The sequence below is a fragment of the Pinus tabuliformis genome, chromosome 2_1, assembly GCF_031772625.1.
Source record: "Pinus tabuliformis cultivar Carrire ecotype Pingquan chromosome 2_1, CPIR1, whole genome shotgun sequence".
In the NCBI taxonomy this organism is placed as follows: domain Eukaryota; kingdom Viridiplantae; phylum Streptophyta; class Pinopsida; order Pinales; family Pinaceae; genus Pinus; species Pinus tabuliformis.
The window spans coordinates 697,025,744-697,044,558 of record NC_142299.1 but is presented as its reverse complement, the minus strand read 5'-3'; positions in this window follow the sequence as shown (position 1 = coordinate 697,044,558).

Sequence of the window (18,815 nt, the reverse complement as noted above, 5' to 3'; positions counted from 1 at the left end):
CTAAAAAATTGGTATGCAATACCAGATGATGTTGCTATGCAATCATTTCAAACTTTACCTACAATTCCAAACATAATGGTCATAGCTTTCTTTATTAAAAAAGAAAAACTAGAAACAGATCTAATTGAAAATAAATAATAAGTGGGAAAGCAAAGTAATAGTTGAACCATGTCGCAGTTGGAAATAAGACTATGTGGCAATTTTCATTTAAACAATATGTAGCTGAAAGAAACCCCGGCGAAAATATGTAATAGGACATAGATCTCCCATTTTCAACTAATTACATTTTAGTTGTTAACATCCCCACTTATTGAAAACAAATGAGAAATATGTTGCACTAAACTAACTACTATATGCAACATTTGTTTATTTATTTATTATCCTACTCTACTTGAGAAAAATAAATTCCTATCCTCAAGTATAGGAGTATTTTCAATGTAACAATATTCGTAATAGGTGTAAAAATGCATTCATACTCAAGTTTAAAATATAATCTTCAACGCATACCTGAGTATGAAGAACCAATTGTTTTAATGGCGATGTCAAGAAGTAAGGAAGAATGAAGCAATGGTATGGCCTTATAGTTGCTTGAAACCAATTTTCAATAAAATGAAAATTTACTTGCTTTACCCCATTATTTGGCTCATTTGGAATATCCTCCTTTACCATGCCATGTAGATATTCTATTATGAGATGACCATAAACTTTTGTTATTAGAGGATCTATAGATAGGCATGTAAAAAATTCTTCAAAATCAAGTTCTAATAGTTTCTTTCTCTTGGATGTAGTCCATGTGTTGGCTTATATGAGCCTGAACCAAGTTCGGAAGAATTACTTAGCTAAACAAATCCCACAACTACTGGCCCTTTCGGCAACAGCCCGCGGAGTGCAAACAAAGGTCTCACCCAAGGTAGCAGGGGAGGGTGCTGGAACCAAGTTTCCACACCCTTGGGATGTCTAGATGTGGTTTGGAGGTTTCATGCACTGTTCTGTAGCTCCGTGCAGCTCTCTATTCGCGCAGATCCAGAATAACTCTTACTTTCTATTAGCGCGTTATTTACAGATCTAATCTATTGGATGAGGTATTTGTAAATCAGATCTACTTAGGAGGGTCTTTAAGCAAACATTTAATAGATTTAACCAGTTCGCATACTTAGATTAAACCTAGATTTACATGTATTCAAAATGTAAGCATATGCACAAATGATTAAACAATCATATCAACCATACAATAAGCCAGATTTGTGATAATTCAGATTTAACACAGAATCACAGAAGCAACTTATCTTTATTCACTTTCTTCACTAGTACATCTAGATCTGCCCTGCACACTCAGTTGTAGGGTCTGCACACAGAGCTGCAGACTCTTCCAGGCCTCTACGCACACAGCTGCAGAGCCTCTATCCACTACCCAAACCCTTGACTTGAACTTACAGACACTTCCAGACTATTCTCCTCAACGACCCATTACATTTCAAACCCAAAATCATACAATAAAACTTGGCTTCCTCTACCCATAGAGCCTTGCTCTATTTATACATTTCCCTGGCCCGCAATCCATGGGTGGGCCGACTCAACTTACATTTCTTTACATTATTTTTAGGCAGACTACCCTTTGACTCAACCTATTACAATTCGCACTCCATGCATCCCGCGAAGTCCTTACCCTAAATTTACCCAAAATTTTGGGCTTTGTGCCCCATGACCAATATGTGGGGCTTCTGCTACCCAGCAGTCCCCCAACACAATCATCGTGACTCATCTCGAGTCACTCGGCTGGTGCGGAAATCTTCTTGTGGATGTCGATTAGCAACTTCTGCACGGCACGTGTTTCCTCAACAAATTCTGCAACGATCCGTTGTACCTGTTCCAACCGAGCCACTGATGCATCCGTGTCATTTGCAGTTGCTTGCTTGGTATCACATACTGCCTGCATATGTGCTAACTTGCCTTCAATCATTGTAGAAACACCAAACACTTCAGTGAGCCAGGGTTGGATGTGTTCTTTAAGCTCTACCTCTTGTTGCCACTCAGCATCCATTTGGGCTTTGAGAACCTGGGCCTCCCTCATTTTGGCCAACCGCTATGTGATAGCGACCATTTGTGTAGCCCTGCGAGCTATGTCATAGGCCTGCTGTAGCTCGCGTGCCTCAACTTCCACTCGTTGTATGGTTGGGTCCTCCTAGAGAGATGTGAGTATACCAATAGATTAATCTAGTAGTCCTGAATATTCACAGATAGCGCACCTCATTGTTTCTAATCCTGCTTTCATTTCTGCACGGCATCGTTCGCGATCCGCCAGAGGTTGTTGTGCCTAGAGTCTAAGCTCTACAATTTGTAAAGTAAGTTCCCCCTGTGCTTTTGCGGCTGCCTCTTGGGCCGTACAGACTCCTGCGGCCATGTGTTGAATCTTGGTAACTGTTGGAAGGTCCTTGGGGATAGCTAACTCCAGTATCGTGCTGCATGCTTCTGCCACCGCTTGTTCTACTGCCTGATAATGTCCAACCAAGTCAGCATGCTGTAGATTGACCTGTTCTAACTTAGCCTTTTACTTCGTTAAAGTGTGAAGGGCATGACCTTCCCTGGCCTAGTATCCCACTGTGTAGGCGGCCAGATTTAATCCCAAACTATGCTCGTCACCTATGCCTTCGACTAGGATAGCACCGGCTGGCAACGATAAAGTGTTCGGTGTGATCGCGTGTACCATTTTCTCGACTACGGCTATATTATCTACTAGGTTGAGCCTGCCTAGAGGTCGCGCCTATAATGCCTCCAATTGCATTCGAATCTCCCCCAACACAGTTGTTTTCTCTGTAATTAGATCGATCAGTGCACTGGTGGTGGTATTTCTCGCTGGCTGGCTGTTGTCAGTGAATTCTTTCTCCAAAACCCTCGTTATTTTGGAATTTTTCTAGGTGGTCGGTGATTCCTGTCCGCGCGATCGATTGACCTGGTCCATGTGGCCTTGCGTCTCTATTTCCTATTCCAAATCCAATTCCTGATCTGTCATGGTCTCTTCTGTTAGCGGGTTCTTGGGAGCCTCTTGCTGCGAAGCCATCTATTGTTCCTAACGTGCCTTTTCTACCAGTTGCATGAGCCACTGATGATGGTCCTTCTTCTACTGTTGTGCTACGATTTGGTCAAGAATGGCCTTGTCTGGAGTGCGCCATTCGAGGGTCCATGCTACTAAGACTACGTAAATTGCCTCATCTGTTGCCATGAATGGAAGTGTGACCCATGATCATTTCGGATCCTTCCACGCCCGGATATACAAGTGATGCATGTCAGCTTTAAACTTGGTCGTGCTTTGGAAATTATTGTAGATTGTGGGAGACATTCGCGTTCATTGAGCAATCTGTGTCCTTATCTTCCCTTCCATGGAGGTCCAAAACACATGAATTGCAGAAACCCTTGTTGCATCCCTTGTACTGCATAGCGCAGTATACCACACTACCTCAGGTAGGTCATCTGTAATGCTTGGGAACTAGCTATCTTGTGGTAGTTCTCCTATAACCAAGAGGATTGGAAAAAGCAACCATGCATAATGAAATGTCTTACCTTTGTCCTATGCTTCTTGATAGTTGGTTAGGAATTTGTTGCATAAAAATTGTACCCAATTGAATTGAATCCCTTCAGCACACTGCCCTACCAACACAATGACAAAAGCAGGTACCTCATCTGCGCGACACTTCCTCATGAGTTTACCAGCGAGGAGCTGAGTAGCCACACGTACGGTGTGGTCATTGATGCTGTCTATGACATATCCGCGCTTTCCTTTCTCCAGTTGGTATTTCATCTTCACTATTTTGGTGAGGCCTACCTCGTTGCTTGTTCCTGCGATGTCGATGGGGTTGTTCCCTTTTAGTGGTAGGTGCATGATTCAGTGGACCAATTCAGCTGTGATCGAAATCGGTTCTTCCAACCAAAGGAACCCATCATGTATGAGACAGAGTAGCTACCAGATCACAAATGTGGTAATAGACATGCGGTGGTAGTGAGGTACCCATCTGAGGTTGAGGAGTCCCACCTTCTCCACACCTAGTAGCCATGCTTATGGTAATAACGTATCTTCAGCCAATTCGAGGAACTTATCACTATCGGTGAGGTCCCAATCCTCAAACTTGAGGCTTGGAACGTGCCCCAGCGGCAATCCTTTGAACCTTATGTCATCGGGAAGAAACGGGGCCTGGAGCTCAGCCTTCGCAACATCTAATTCCTTGTGTAGCTTGGTTGTCCCTTTCCATGGAGAGAGATATGGAGGTAAGGATGGGAGTTGGAACGCATTCACTTCTTCCTTAGCCTATGCATCAATGTGGTCAAGCAGCTCTTAGAGATCATCGTCGTCTTCATCGGGTTCGGTGGAAACGGCTTTGCCCTTATCGACTTTTGATTGTTTGTTGAATCATGGTGAGGCCCGGATTGTTCCTATCTTCTGCTTATTCTTCTTTCATCTGGGGTTCATGGGGATTTCGAAACCTCAGGAACCCGAGTCATGCCCTCTGGCTCTTCCTGATTCAACTACATTTCTTCCACGAACCAGGCTCGGGTTCTAGCCATAGTACCCATGGTTTGTCTGGTAGCCGAATGCTTGCTGCTCTTTTCTTATTCACAACGCCAATATGCCCATGTCATCCCCTGGTCATGAAATAAATCCGTAACTTTGAAGAACTCCCTATCCTCCTTTCCCAGTGTAGTACCACTGTTCCATCGACAAATCTTTGTGGATCTGACTCGAAACTTTCATCTTAAAAGTCTGTCGCCCACTCCTCCCTACCATACGATAACGTTCTTGTCATGAATAGTGGTGCTAATGGTCATCTCTCGACTGTTCCATGTGGTAGCGTAGTCCATCAAGCATAGATGCAATTGAGTGGGTTGGGTAACCTGGGAGAGACATGTTTCACCATGCCGACTTTCCGCAGACTTGTTTATAGTCCCACCCCTTCTTTCAACTGCTTGGGGCGCTGAGACTGTAGTTTCGACCACTAGTCAGGTGTTCGTGCCTCTGGCGTGATTTCTCAATTTCCCTACCAGCCTGGGCTACGAACACCGCTCGAGCGCCTGGGTACTCGTTTTTTCATTACGCGCTATTGGAGGGGAGTGATCTTCCGAGGGTGTGGGTGTAGCCATGATAGCAGGGTCACAACTTGGTCTTGTTTGGCAGTATTCCTAACCGATCTGACTCGCCTTATGTGCAGAGGAGCTGAGCTTCTGTGAGCGTCGCAGCGTGGCATTCTGCTGAATCCATCCCTTTGTATCGTGCTTTGGGTTCTCAGTCATACCCATAGTTTGCTGACATTGTGGGGCCTACGACTACCCCGGTTTCTCTGATCTTCCCCCCATCACCTATTACAGGCCCATCTAACCCATGGTGTCCACAACTGCCAATAAGGTTGTGTCATTGGATGGCTGTTAGGTGTGCTTCCCCTTGAGTTCTTGCGGACCCTTTCACTGACTACTAGCGAACTGAGTTGCTTCGGGCTACGTACCTCAGTTTGATTAGTAACTCAAGCATGCGTCTGCCTGTGACCTCCATGCTTCTTCCTTCACATTGTCGAGACTGCACCTTTTCTTGAAGCCCTGGTTGTGCGGGGTGCCACCGTGGATACTTCCAGTAGATTTGGTTCCAAATTCATCGATTTGATTGGTTCTTTGGCTTCTGTAGCAATCTCCTCAGGTGGCGGCTCTGCAGCTCCTATTGTGACCATCTTGTTACAATTTAATGTGGTTACTTCATGCAGTCAGTTCTGCCATCGTTCAACCTCTTCATCTGAGTCCGACGTGCAAGAGCTATCGCGGTCCCATGAGAGTCAACCATCCACTGCTGGATTCACCCTGTCCTGATCCCGCATTGTGATCTGGTAGATACAGTCTAGTTTCCCATCACTATCGTCATCGCACACAGGTTCAGTATACGTGCCCCTTTAGCTGGATCCAACAGAATCACTACGCGGAGAGATTTACTTTCAAAGATCATTTTCCGTTTCTTGAGGTTGATGAATCCATTCATATATGTTGCCCAATCTATCCCTAGAAACAACAGATATGGGTTACTGTCATCCACAATTTTGATGACTTCAAAATCAGTTTGTGTGCTAGTGTCATCAATGTCCACTGCAACCCCTTCCAATCTTCCCATAGGCAGAATATTTTTTTGGTTAGCCATCCGCAATTGGATCAAGGACCATTGTAGCATAGGCCTACCCATGTGTTCCCAAGTCTGTTTTGGTAGGACATTTGTGTCAAAGCCAAAATCTAAAACAACCTAGTCCATCTCATAGTCTGCAATCTCGACAGTTAGTCGCATTTCCCGGCCGGTACGTAAAGCATGTTTTCCCAACTTTCAGACCATATGCGGTTCATCTGCCCCTATGCATCTAGCTATTAGCTCTTGTAGCCCTTCCACCTCTTTAGCATCCTTGAGTAGCTTCATACATGTTGCTAAGAAGGTAGTTTTCAGAGAAGTATCCTGTTCCGACCCCAGCTGTTCCTTACTACCCAAAGTAGATGCTTCTGCGAAATTCTTCTTAACTTCCATAAAGGTTTGCCTTGCTTGTGCCAAATCAAATTCCGGTTGTTTTGCGGGAGCCTTACAGACCCACGTATCTTCTTCCATATTCTTCCCCTTATCTCCCCCTGTAGTTGCGCCACTTTTGAGCACCATGTTTAGGTTAGGGTCATCTACGCGTGGTTTAGCCTTCATCATTTGGATGTTCCAAGTAGGGTTAGCTGGAAGGACCCCCTTTTCCTGCATTTGAGCAATAAGCGTGGGGCAATTGACTACTTCGTGATCAAACTGGTAGCAGGACGGGCAATAGACTTTAGTCGGGTTCGTGCAGTCCCGCACGTAATGTCCCAGTCCTCCACAATTATAACAGATTAATTGTCCTCGTCCCGGTCTAGGTCCCATTCCTCCGCGGCCCCGTCTGCGTCCTTGGAATCCCCCTCATGCGAATGGTGTGGCCGGCTCCTGCCCACGTGTCTCCATTTGCATCCTATATGCAGGTGGTCGATCCATCAACATCCCGTAACTGCGACAATTTCTTTCATCATGACCCACGGTCCTACAAAAGTTACAAAATAGCTGTTGAGGGGGGGCTTGTCTGAAGTTCTGCAATAGATGGCAATTGTTTGTGGCGTGCTTTCCTCCCACCTAACAGATTTCACACCAGAGGGTGGCCACCATGCTTGGCCCAGCTTGTACCTCTGGTTGCAACAGTATTGGTCCCCCGTTGTCCCATAGTCTGCAAAGATCAGACAGTGGTCCGTATCGTGGCCCTAGCCTTTACATTTGGTACACCACACCCCTTCCCATACTTTTGGTTGAGGCACTTGCCCTTGTTTCAAGCTTAGCATTTCTAGACATAGGTTTTGAATTTGCACTTAGATTTGTTGTACTCCCAACCCTGGATCCTGTATGGGGGTTTCGTGCAACCTTATTGCTATCTCCAATGCTTCAACCTGGGTTGAGATCTTTTGTTGTGATAGAGCCATTAGCAGATGTGGTGTTAATGACGTGATAAACCAAGCGTAATGTTTCTCTCTAACACTGTCATATTTTCCTCGCAAATGGTACTCTTTAACCTCTGATCCAAATCCCACAGAGTTTCTCCAAGCAACATTGTTATTTCTTTGAACCCAATAACTGATTGTGCTTCCGACTTTGGTCAACCAAATTCCTTATTTAGTGCCTCCTAGATCGTTGTTATTCCTTCATTCGGATGATCACTTGAGTATTTCATGTACCAAGTGAACGCACGGTCTTACAATGTGCTAACTAAGGTAGCCTTCTTGATGTTATCATCCATGATGCCCTGAGCATCCAATACAGATCTTATAACAAACCAAAACTGGCTTGGATCCTCATTTCCTATACCTTTGAATATTGGAAATTGTACTGCACTTTCCATCCTAACTTTTGGCAGTGGGGAAGGTGGGGTTGGTGTCAGTGTGGATGGGTTTGATGTAGGGGACGTGGGTGGTGGTGGTGTGGACAGAGGTTGTATCAGTGGAAAGTGCTCCTTAATCAACCAGACCACACTTCCTGGTGAGAACATCACGAGATCCTCCTCGCTCTCTCGCGAGATATAAATAAGAGGACTATTCTCTACCCCTCCCATTCCTCGATAGCCTCTTCTGCTCCACGTTAGTCCAGACATCAATATACGCACATAATCTGTTTTTCACACAATAGCATCTTAATCCAAGTATTCAATGATTTGATATACTTACCCCGCAGTCCTTGGAGAAATCACCTTTCCACTTCATTGTAACTCATGGTTGTATCTATCACGAATTCAATGATAAACCCTCCTATGATCTGATCCAACCAGTGATCTACAACGTGTGTGAGTTTATCTTCAGTGGCTTCTAGCCTGCGCACCAGTTCTACAGTCCACACAATAGGCTGATCTAATCTGCACCTCCTCACGCTATCAGCTAACTTCACGATCCACTCGTACAATTCTATAGGAAATGTCGTGAAGAAGATCTCGTGTATATCTTTGAATATATAGTGGTCCAACCAATCTTCCTCCGATATCCACAAGTTTCTGTTTTCCTGAACCACGAACTCGTGAAGCTTCAGATCACACCACTCTTCAAGCTCTTTCTTTGTAGGATTCCAGTGTTCCCACATTAAACACCCTTTAGGCAGATCTCAGTCCTGGCAACGGAACCATTTGTTGGCTTATATGGGCCTGACCCAGGTTTTGAAAAGTTACTTAGCCAAACAAACCCCGCAGCTACTGGCCCTTTCGGCAATAGTCTGTGGAGCACAGATTGAGGTCTCACCTCAGGTAGTGGGGGAGGGTGTTGGAACCAGGTTTCCACACGCTTGGGATGTCTAGATGTGGTTTGGAGGTTTCGCGCACTGTTTTGTAGCTCCGCGCAGCTCTCTATTCGCGCAGATCTAGAATAACTCTTACTTTCTATTAGTGCGTCGTTTACAGATCTAATCTATTAGATGAGGTATTTGTAAATCAGATCTACTTAGCAGGGTCTTTAAGCAAACATTTAACATATTTAACTAGTTTGCGTACTTAGATTAAACCCAAATTTACATGTATTCAAAATGTAAGCATATGCGCAAAAGATTAAACAATCATATCAACCATACATTAAGCCAAATTCGTGATAATTCAGATTTAACATAGAATCATAGAAACAACTTATCTTTATTCACTTTCTTCACGAGTACATCCAAATCTGCCCTGCGCACTCAACTACAGGGGTCCGCGCACACAGCTGCGGACTCTTCCAAGCCTCTACGCACACAGCTGCAAAGCCTCTATCCACTACCCAAACCCTTGACTCGGACTTACAAACGCTTTCAGACTATTCTCCTCAACAACCCATTACATTTCAGACCCAAAATCAGCAAAACTTGGCTTCCTCTACCCATAGAGCCTCGCTCTATTTATACATTTCCCTGGCCCGCGATCCATGGGTGGGCTGACTCAACTTACATTTCTTTACATTATTTTTGGGCGGACTACCCTTTGACTCAACCTATTACAATTCACGCTTCGCGCATCCCGTGGAGTCTTTACCCTAACTTTGCCCAAAATTTTGTGCTTTGTGCCCCATGACCAATACGCGAGACTTTTGCTACCCAACACCATGATTCTTTAATTTATTCTACAATATGGAAAGGGTAAAGATATTCCTATGGATGTGGTTCATGGATTTTTTGTTCCTCTATCACTTCTGGAGAGGAAAATAATTTCTTGACTATTATTAAGATTTGTTCTTCCGGAGAAGCAGATATCCCAGCTGCATCTAGTATTTGAGAGATTTAACCCAAAATCTTGATCATCCTTGCATACTTCTTTGTTGGTTGCTAATCCATGTCATGCACATGGATCATTTTATGGAGTTCTTATTAAAAATCCTAAATAAATAAGAATAAAACACATTTAAAACAAATGCAAGCAAGCCAATCATGTACTTGAAGCACCATCGTGCTACTAGTATCTCACTATCACCAAGTTATCTATTCACAAAAGTTAGGCTTCTCTTATTTTCATGAATCGATCTAAAGGGAAAAATACTTGCATAGAAAAATAAAAAATGAAGCTTTAGATCCTCCCTTTAATTCTATGCATATGAAAAAGAAACTAGAGAGTCAATTAGAGATAACCAAACTTTGGAGAAACCCTACCATAGTGGATGCCTGGCTCTTCACTCACATCTTATCATCCTCTCTCTGCCCTTAGATCATCCCCAATATCACTCAAAAACCATCAAAAAACCAAATCATTACCTATTACCATTACAGCTCCCCAACAATAGCACCAAAAATGTTGGGGCAATTATATGAATGATATATCGCCACAATATTAAATTGTCAACCAGGGAGTTGTAATTAGTAGATTTGATGCACTATATGTGTCAATAACAGGTAAATTCCTATGTCTGATGATTATATCCTAAATAAGAAGTACTTCAAAACTAATACTTCACTCCACAAATTTTAATCTAACTTCATCACACAATTTAAAGATCAGAAAGAAAACTCATAAATAAAATCTTAATCAGCAATGTAATCTAATGGTTCTTGCTTGGATAACAAGCTTTTCCATTTACAGGCTCATGAAATGAAAATATGAATTCAACTTTGTTTTCATGTAGAAACTGAAAAAAATCATATTACTGCAATCAAGCAAAGCAATCATTGCTAATTTAACTTGTTCTGAATGAAACTTTTCATTCTAGTACAAGAAATGTATGACAAGAGTCTTCACTAACAACACATGTAGGTGAATGGTGAGATCTTTGATCTTAAGCTTTCCTGTTCTTCAAAAAAGGAATCAACAATTAAATGTATAGCCTAAGAAATACAGTTTGCATTCATAAACTAATGAATTGTCACTCAGAAATTACTTGCTTAAAACAAGACTAGAATTGCATAAAACTCTAAAACACTTCTAAACTATATAATAACTAGAATAATAAGTTCCATTAATGGATTTGGTAAGCCCTTGATGAGCTACCAAGGAAAGCTTTAAGACTTACAGAACTAATAAATTGATTAACACACTAACTTATCAATCGATGCTCATATTATTAATTCAAAAAGGAATATTACAACATCAAGTCTCCAGCATAACAGTAAAGTTAAAACTTTGTTTCTCTATATTTCTCTAATCTCCCTCGAATCTCTCATCTCTAGCTATTGTCTACAAGCCTTCTCTTATATAGAAATGGTGTTACATCAAGGCTTGATAAAATAGTAACAAATCATACAAAATATTACAGTTTAGCTATTTTACATATGAAGCTTCATCTTCATGACACATAGTGCATGAGGAGGAAGAATATCTTGATTTTTTGTAACAAAATCATGCCTTTGACCAACAATTTCCTCAGCCTCATCGAAGATAGTTCGCCCAACCACCAAACCTGGAAAGTAGGATCTGGTACCAGAATAATACAGTCAACATAGGTAGTACCGAATCAACACATTTAACGTAGGTAGTACCAGTTCAACACAGGTGTTGGATCGCAAGTACCGAATGAACATGGGTATCGGATTGTTTTTGTTGGTGCCAGATGAGCACAAATGTTGGACCACTATCTTTCGGTAGTGTATAGGCAAACACACAGGTATCAGACGAGAGCACAAGTACCAGATTGATAATGTTTGATATCAGATAAGAAGGAGTGTCAGTACTGGACCGATAATGCTGGTACTGGATGAGTAAGAGCACGGTGTAAACATTTATGTGAACCAATCAAATTAATTAGAGAGTAGAATTCTATATCTACTACAAGATAACATAAAAACCATGCCTTAAAATATAAATTACTTCATATATACACAAGGAAGCTAAAAGTCATGTTTTTGAACAAGGTAGGCAAATAGTGAGTAGATTTCAAGGTAAAGTAGGTCAAAAATAGAGGACAGTATGGGGTATGAAAGGCATCAAAAAGGAGACTCAACACTTGCAATGTAACATGTGGTACCAATGGCATATCATCTCTTCTTGAAGGTTTTCATGTTCTTTTTCACACATCAAAAGCTTTGCAACACTCCTTTGCATCTCTATGTAGTGTAGGCCACCACAATCTTGCTCTCAAAATCTTTTGCATGGTAGCTTTTCCTGTATAATGTCCACCAGTTGTGCCCTCATGAGCCTATGTTAGAATTATTTGTCTTTCATGTTCAGGAACATACCTGCGTAGTATCTCATCTGGTCCTATCTTATATAAGTGTCCTTCTATGAATGAAAAATCAACTACCTTCACCACTAATTTTTTCTTCTACTTCATAGTATATTCTGAGTGAGCCATTCCTATGTTTAGAAACTAAAAAATGTGTGTAAAGTGGTCATCTTCTACTATAATTAAATAGTTGCACATTAGAGAGATTATCTTCTATATTGTTTGGTTCTTCACCTGTTTCTAATCTTGACAAATGGTCAGGTCCTGCATTTAGTCTTATTGGTTTGACAATAATTTCAAAGTCATATTCTTGGAACAATAATAACCAACTGCAAATTTTGCCTCCTAAGACAGGCTTATTAACCAAATACTTCAGTGTAGAATGATCTGTAACATCTTGAAATTTGATCCCAGCAAATAATGTTTGAACTTTGATAAGGCATATACCATTATCAATCCTTCCCTTTGTGTATTTGTGTAATTCTTCTCTGCTTTAGATAGTTTCATAGTTGCAAAAGCTATAGGATGATCAATTTCTCTTGTACCAGGTTGTGATAGTACCACTCCCAAAGCTATAAAAGAAGCATCCACATGTACATGAAACTCCTTATTCCAATCAAGGAATACTAATATAGGAGCATCTACCATCTTTTCCTTCTATATGTCAAGACTCTTTTGACATTCTTCATCCCATTGAAAAGGGACATATTTCTTCAACAATTTTTCCATAAGCACAGTAATCTGAGCATATCCTTTTATAAACTTCCTATAATATCCTATATGTCCCAATGTAGTGTGAAGCTATCTTACTATCTTCGGTGGAGGTAAGGTCACAATAATAGCAATTTTTGTAGGATCCCTGAGTCAATATTTTTACTAGAAGTGGAGTTGCAACCAATAATGACAAAGTAAATGAAAAGAAAGAATCTGAAACTGCATGGGTTAGAAATACTACTGAAAAATCTCTTGTATTTGATATTCAGAAAGAAAAATAAGTGTTTATAGAATCCAAGAGAAGTGTTATGGATGTTGGATCTTTGACATCTAGTGCACAACCGAAACAGAAAAGTAATTGCGACATAGCATCAGAGTCGACACAGGAACAAGATTTGACACAAGATCGGGATTCACCTAACCAAGTAGGTATTTTAAGGTCTTTTCTACAAACTTGTATGAAGTTATTAAGAGATTAGAAAGTTGTAGAAGGACTTTAGGAATTGACAGATTCATGTGCATCTAAAGAAACATCATGAAGTGAGTTGTGTTCAGTTAACAATTTTCATCAATAGAAGAAAACAAGGAAAGAAAAAAGGTTTAGTGCGCAGATAGGAGAATATGAGATGGATCAAGTTATTTTTAGATATGGGATCTAAAACTAATGTTGTGACAATGCAGACATGGGAGTTAATGGGTAAGTCGAAGCTACATTGGTCACATATTCAACTAAGGATGGAAAATCAACAAAATATCTTCCCCTTAGGAAGACTATCAAGTGTAATAGTAAACATTTAAGGAGTTCCCACTACGGCTGACTTTGAAGTAATAAAAATTGTGGATGATAGTAACCCCTATCCTGCATTACTTGGACTCGATTGGGCATTTGATAATATGGCTATAATTAATCTAAAAAAGAGACATATTATATTTGAAGGCAATAATATGAGAGTAATTATTCCCTTGGATGCATCAGAAGGAGAAAGATGTACAGAGCCAGTTAGGATTTTGTTAACCCTACTACAGAGGGAAAGCTAACTTGGGAACATGACATTTCTTATACAACAAATTCAAAAGAATAATTGGAGAACTGACTGAACAGACTACATGAAGTATCTACAAGGTGTTGTGCAAGAGTTACTAAATCAGTCTGTTACATGACATCTGAGGTATGTAACTTGCCTTCTTATGAAGGCTTAGGAGATTCGATTTTTTTTCTTTATGATTATGAGGAACAGGTACCAGAAATTCAAATATTGATATCTTTGTATATAGCCCTAAAATCCACTCCTGTTAGATGGTGGGGTACTGGTGGGCCCCAGTATTGCATCAATAATGCTGCATCTCCTGGAACTCCCTTATTTAATTTTATCAACCCGGTAGTTCATAACAAACTTGGAAGCGACGGTGATGTATGCACAAGTACTAGCTCTTGCCGCGGCTGTCACTTGGTCAGCTGGCACAAGTCCGCTAGGAGCTTAAGCCAACTTCTATGAGCTCTTAGAAGAAGCTTTTTAACTGATGGACGAAAGCTAACTCAAAGAAGGCTAATCTACTTGCAAAAATAAACTGGAAAGCTAAAAGGAAACGTAAACCCTAGCAAACCCTAATTTTACCAGCTAGCCCTACTGATGAAAACTACTGAAAGAGATGCCATTGACTTCTAGGAAGGTAAAATGCATGTGTCTAAGCTACTTCTACAGTAACATCTGAAAACAAAAAAAAAAAAAAAAAAAAAAATCTTTTTGTATTTTTGAATTAGTTGTTAGAATTATCATGCATGTGCTTTTAACTGGTTTTGACTGTGCAGAGGTGGAATTGCGAGAGGAAGTGCTTGCAGAAGTTTGGTAAGGTTCAAAGAGGGCCTAAGGGGTCCCTAGCACCCTTCTAGAGAGTTTCACAAATTTTGGCTATCAAGAAACCGCGTTCGTGAGCTTCTACAGGAAGTCTGCAGGGGTTCTATAGGATGTTCTGTATTTTCTACAGGATGTTCAGAAATGGGAATTTGGAGGGTGGATGGAGGGAGAAAGGTGGATAAGTGAGTATGGAGGTAGGATAAGGGTGTGAGAAGGTCGAGGACTTGGTGGATGGAGTTGAGGAGAGATGAAGATGGCTGGATTTGTTCAAGGAGGAGTGAAGCAATGTTGCACAAAAATTAAGGTTATGTGAGAAAATGTGGCAAACGTGAGGCAAGAATCCATGTTAGGGGATGGAGCAGATGGGATTGATGGAGTATGGGTAGATAGAGAAGTGGTATGGGTGCTCTGCAAGTTGTTCCTTTAATTGAACACACAATGACTTGGAAAATCAGAGACCTAGTTACGTTAACCTAATCTGATCTAGCTAACAGTAAAGAGAATGAACAGAATTTTATTTGCAATGAAACCATGTATAATAACTATGCAACGAAGCAATCAAGAATCTGAACATGTAACCAACTTCTGCAAATAAAAATCGAACACTAATGATTGCATGGCGAAGCAAAGACAGTGTTTTTGTTGGCAGCAAGGTCACCTTTGTCCCAACTCATGATCCCACTGAGGGAGAGGTGAGATCAGAGGTCCTTGATGGCCTTTTTCTGGATATCTTCCCTGTTATTAACCTATCAACTCAATCTGAACATAAAAATCCTTTTTAATCATCAAAAGCAACCTAAATAACAAAACAAGATTTAAATCTAAATAGCATATTTTATTCTAAGAATGCGGCAAAAACACATAAAAGTAAAAAAAGGAGGTACTGGGCACTTGGGTTGGGCCCAACCCCAAGAGCTACAACCTCCTAAGGAAGATTAGAGCTAGTGCAAAGCTGGATTCATCTTTATTGCTCAAAAAATAATAGTTACATCGAAAACTGTCCACAAGGAAAAGCTTGAAAATGTGCTGAAATGCAAAGCTAACCTACTGCCTAAAAAATGACTAAAATCAAACTAAAAACTAGCTAACTTCTGCCTACAAAGTGACTAATTGAAATGAGGCCCTAAGCCATCTTATTTAATCAAATTGAGGACCCCAATAGCCCTCCTAAAATTTAGGAACTCGGTTGCCAAAACTTGTAGTTAACAACACCTTTACTAGCCCTTGCTCGGCCGCCCTTGTGATAATTGATTTGGTGGCCCTTGATTAGGTATGGAAGGCATCTTCCACTAGAAGCTTGATAAGCCCATGATGGGCTAGCTGATCCAGTGTCCCTTCCTTCAATTTTGTGCCACACTCAATTAATGATCATAGGAGGAAATAGGGGATGCTTAACTTCTGTTCTAGGGGTAAATCCATCCCATGTCTGAGTTCACTTAGCAACCGGAAGTGATAACCGTAGACAATACTGAACCGCCCCTCACAGGTAATGTATTTCATCACTTGAAGGCTGATCTCACTCCAAAAAGGATGTAGGCTGGCTCTCCGAACCCCATTCTTATCTTCTGAAAACTATTCCTCTGGTAGGAAGAATTCTTTCTTGGCTTTTTGGCATAATGCCCTCTCCTCTTTGCTCCAGGGTATCCCTAATGGCAGATCAGTAACCCGACTAATGAGTTGTGGGGTAAGCTTTAGGGTAAACCCTCTGAAATTCGTAGTGGCCAGTGTCTTTGATTTAGGCTGTAAGGACATTAAGAATTCTTCTGTTACCTCATCGTCATGACCTTGAATTCTATCACAAAAGGTCATCCAATTGGCACAGGTGAATAGTTTCACCACCTCAGGAGTTTCATGCAATTTTCTGGAATCCAAGGGTTCCTTTCTGATAAACCCTCCTGGCATGGTGAGAGTGCTCTGTTTTGGTTTGTGCTCTGATCAGTAAGGGGAATTCTGTTTATGGTTTCCTCCCTGAATCTTCAAGGAAAGATCTCTCGGGTGTTTAAATTTTTAACCTGCACCAATTCCCTGGTTCTAAAACTTTTGCTGCCCAAAACTCGGCTGTCTGAATGTAAAAGGAAGAATCAGGTTTTCACAGATAGGGCACAGAGCTCAATTTTCACCCCCCAGCATACATATAACCATGTAAAATTCACATTCTTCATGCACAGGTTAGCCCTCACAGTGGTTTATCGTTTCTAGCGGAGGAATTTCTTAACAGGAACTGTGGAGGAGAATTTGACGCAGAACCAACTGAAAAATTCCATGTAACACATAGGCAAACTACTATTCTTGACCCATAGGCAGACTTGTCTCTAATCCTCCAATTCAAAACAGCTCAATTCATCATCTTTGCGGAATATATCATGCATGGAAGAGTGTCTTGAGCCTACCTCTCTCAGAACCCCAAATTCAATGAAGAAAAGTCCAGGCTTCCCTACTTCTGAAAGTTGTGCCGTACTTCCTGTAGAACACCGATAAGCATGAGGGTTTAAAAAATGGCCGAGAAAGCTTGGTGTGCTGCTATGGAGGTGGTATGGAGCTTGTTGTAGCTGCAAGGATGATGATAAACTAGAAACAACAGTGGTGAGAGTTCGATTGGCTATTTATGAAGATTTCCATTGATGGAGGGTGAGCTAGCCAACTGCACGTTGGCCCCATGCAGACTGTTGATTCCCACTGCAGTGTTTAACTATTTGTTCTTTGCCTGTAACCACGTCCATCAATCACGCAAAGGTTTAAACGATCACCACTCCCTATTTCCAAATTTCCTCCTGAGATGGCTGAGCACACGTGTCGTATTCACCCACCGAGCGCTGTTTGAACTGGATGAGGATGGCCAGTTAGCTGGCCAACAATTTTTTTAATCACAACCATCTCATTTCTCACACAGTTTTCAAATTACATTCATGCAATCAGAGGAACGAGTTTAGTCACGTACCTAAAAGTTGAATATGGCTGCTGTGAGGTGCTTTTTGCTGCTGGATGCATTTGTTTCTATGGTTGCATGATGGCTTGGTTGCTGATTCATGGCTATTTTTCTTGTGCATGCAACCTCTGGTCAGATCTATGCTGCAGGAGTTTGTTTCCATGTTCAGACTTGCACCCTCAAGCTGCTGATGTTGAATTTTTACAAGATAGCGACTTATTTTCTCCACAGCTCCCAAACAATAGACCGAATCGATCTAAAAATTTCTGAGCATGGTTCTATCATCATTATGCGCCTCCCATAGCGAAATTGTGATCAATGGATGCACAGATTTCGAGAAAAATAGAAAATGGCTGAATATTACAGACGTCAATTTCTTGGAAACCGTGCATCAGAATCATTTGAAACTCCTTGGGTAGGTTACTATCACCCATATGCATCTCCCCATGAAACAAGTTTTGAAACAGATGCACGGATATGGAGAAAATGCAAAAATGGCTGAAGGTGATGGAGGTTGGTTTCTTGGAAATCGTGCACCGGAATTGGCTAAAACTGCTCGGGCATGTTTCCATCATCCCTGTACAACTCCCCATAAAACGGTTTTGTAAATGGATGCACGGTTTTCACGTGAGGGAAAAAACAAATTCTGTTCTATGTATTTTTGCTTCAAAGCATTCTGCAAGTTTTTGCATAGAAAGAAAAAATGAGCTTGGGTTGTGATGCAGGCATGGAGATGATGGAGGAGGAGTTTGAAGATTGTAGGAGGACTTCTGAACCCTTGAGGAAGCTATCATGTTCGCCAAACTACCTTTTTGAAATCCATTTCTAGCTTCCTGTAGAAATCCTGTAATTTCTACAGGAACTTCCTGTAGAACACGCAGTTTTTAGGAAAGAAGCACAATGAGATGGAAAAAATGATGGAGAAGGGTGAGGGATGGAAACATGGATGCTTGCAAGCCTCATGGGCATATTCCTAGCCTTCCAGTCCTCTTCGGAGATCGATTCTAGCTTGTTTGTAGGCTTCCTGTAGAAGACACAAAACTTCCTATAGAAGGCACAGAACTTCCTTTGTCTTTGTCTTGAGCGATCCTCCTGACCTGCAATGTCCTTCTTGCAACCTGTAATTACTCAATAGAAATTAGGTTTATTTTTTC